This window comes from Apteryx mantelli, unplaced genomic scaffold (assembly GCF_036417845.1).
Source record: "Apteryx mantelli isolate bAptMan1 unplaced genomic scaffold, bAptMan1.hap1 HAP1_SCAFFOLD_63, whole genome shotgun sequence".
In the NCBI taxonomy this organism is placed as follows: Eukaryota; Metazoa; Chordata; class Aves; order Apterygiformes; family Apterygidae; genus Apteryx; species Apteryx mantelli.
Genome location: NW_027118792.1, coordinates 47,501 through 50,000, shown reverse-complemented (window position 1 = coordinate 50,000; position 2,500 = coordinate 47,501). Strand labels below are relative to the sequence as shown.

The 2,500-nt window shown below is 79.6% G+C and overlaps 1 non-coding gene across 1 annotated transcript; it reads right to left on the bottom strand.

The window, feature by feature from the left end:
* Positions 1 to 736: 736 nt before the first annotated feature.
* LOC136996681 (5.8S ribosomal RNA) lies at positions 737 to 889 on the bottom strand. The gene has a single exon (XR_010887645.1). It is a non-coding gene; the product is annotated as a 5.8S ribosomal RNA (ribosomal RNA).
* Between the last annotated feature and the right edge of the window lie 1,611 nt (positions 890 to 2,500).

Here is a 2,500-nt window from a genome sequence, read left to right as displayed (position 1 = left end):
GGCGGGTGGAAGTGGCTCGGCACACGCGACGGACGCGGGCGCGCCGCGGGGAGGGCAGGGGGGGCGGCCCGGCGGCGCGCCGCACCGGCGGCGGTCGGGGCGCAGGGAAGCGCAAGGCAGCCGGCCGTCCCCACCCCGGAGGGGAACGGGGGACCAGCGCACCACCGGGAGAGTGGCGGAGGAGAAGCCCAGACGGCGGCCAGACTGGCGGTGGTGGCGGGCGGCGGCGACGAGGCGCGCCGGGCCACCGCAACCCACCCGACCTGGGGGGGGGGCCCCAGCGGGACGAACTCCGCGAAGCGGGCGCTCCGGGAGCGGGGGGTTTCCCCGAGTCTGCACTTAGGGGGACGAAGGCCCGGCCGCGCGGGGAAGAGGAGGCACCCTCTCCCCGGGGCACGGGCCTGCGAGGCGCCCCAGCCGCGCCACCCCGCACGGCGCGCGCCGCGCAGCGGTGGCCACCGCGCTCGGAGGGCGAGGAGGGCGGGCACAGGCGCGGCAAGGCACGCCGGCCGCGGCCGCTGCGGGCGGCCCGGCGCCGGAGCCCGGCGGGCAGGAAGACCGGGGCCGCCGGTGCACGCACCGGGGTCCCGGCTCCGCCGCCGACTCTCCGCCGCCGAGGCCGCCGCGCACCGCCGCCGCCGGCGCCGCCGCGCCTCCCCCGCCCCCCCACGCGCCCCCCCCGAGGGGCGGCACCGCTGCGCCAACGCGACAGCGGGGGTGACGATTGACCGCCAAGCGACGCTCAGACAGGCGTAGCCCCGGGAGGAACCCGGGGCCGCAAGTGCGTTCGAAGTGTCGATGATCAATGTGTCCTGCAATTCACATTAATTCTCGCAGCTAGCTGCGTTCTTCATCGACGCACGAGCCGAGTGATCCACCGCTAAGAGTTGTCTCGGTTTCGGTCCCCGCCGCGCGCGCGGGGGGACCGGGCAGCCTTCGGCAGCCCCTGAGGGCCCCCCCTCCGCTCCGCCTCCCTCCTCACGCCGACGCCGGCTGCTGAGCGAGGGACGGCCGAGAGCCAGAGAGAGGGGCTCGCCCCGCTGACCGTACGAGCACAGAGTGGGGGGGGAAAAAGGGAAAAGGAAAACCCGAACGAGAAGGGCGGGGAGCCCTCGCTCCCGACCTGGGACAACCCTTTGCTCGCTTCGAGTCCGGCCCAGGCGCCCAGGCTCGGCCCGGCCCGGCGGGGAGCAGCGCGCCGGCCGCGCCGCCTGCCTCGGGGACGCTGGGGGAGGGGGCGGCTCCCCGCGGACCCCCAGCGTCGGAGCCCGGCCGCCACCGGCAGCGGCACCGGCCGCTGCCCGCGCGCCCGCGGCCCACCGGCCCCGCGCTCCCCAGCTCCTCGCTCGCCTCGCCGGCCTCCGGCTCCGCCGTGGCCCCGAGGCGGCGCCCACGCCCGCGCGCGCGCACACACAGCCTCCCGGACGACACCACGCGCTCTCCCGTCCCTTCCGCGGACAGACGCCCGGCGGCGGGCGGGCGGGCAAGGCGGGACGGACGGGGACGGCGCCCGCTCTCCCCGTCTCCACGCGGAGAACGGGGGGGGGCGCCCCCGCCGCCCGCCTGCCGCCCGCCCGCCGCCCGGCGAAGCCGGGTTGGGCAGAGCGAGGCAGGCGCGCCGGATGGCGGAGTGCCGGCGGGTAGGGCGCCGCCGCCAGCGGCCACGGCGGCAGACCGAGAGCCCCGGCCAGGGAGGAGAGCGGATCGCGCCGAGGCGCGGCGTCCGCACCACCCGCGGTGGGTGGGGGCTCACCGTCCCGGCGAGAGCACGCGCTCGCGCCGGGGTCACGCGTTCGAGGCAGGCCGGCGCCAGCCGACCGCGCGGCGTCCCTCCGCCGAGACCAGACCGCGGAGAGAGGGGGCAGGGTACCCCTCTCCGTCCCGGCTGCCCGCAGGGCGAGCGCGGGGCGCGCCGGCTGGCATGGGGGGGCACGGCGCCCGCGCGCGCCGGCCCCCCGGCCCTCCGGCAGCACACCCGGCTGCCCCCCGGGTCGCATCGGGCCGCCCGAGTCTTTAAACCCCCGCCCGGCTCTCCCGCCGAGAACCCTCGGGCCCGGAGCCCGGGGCCCATGGCCATCCCTACCCGGGGCGGCTACCGGCGGCCGCGGTGGCCGGAGGCCCTCCGCTCCTCCCGCCACCCCGCCCCCCCCCCCCGCCCGGCCCGCTCGCAGCACGGTCCCCGCGGCACGGCGCGGGGCGGCTGGAGCGGTGGGGGGGGGGGAGAGAAAGGGAAAGCGGAAAGGGCGGGAGGGCACGGCCGGTGCGGCGCTCACGGCGCGGCGCCCGGGAGGAGCGAGCTGGCACACGGGACCACACGGGTGGGTCACCGAGGGGGGGCAGGAGGAGCGCGGACGCTAGGTACCTGGCCCTGGGGTGAGGGAAACGACCTGAAATCCCCGCGGGGGTGCCTCCCCCGCCGCCGCCCGCCGCCGGGCCGCCGCCGCCTCGCGGCGACGGCGGCAGCCTCGGCGGCAGCAGCGAGACGGGACGCGGAGGGGAA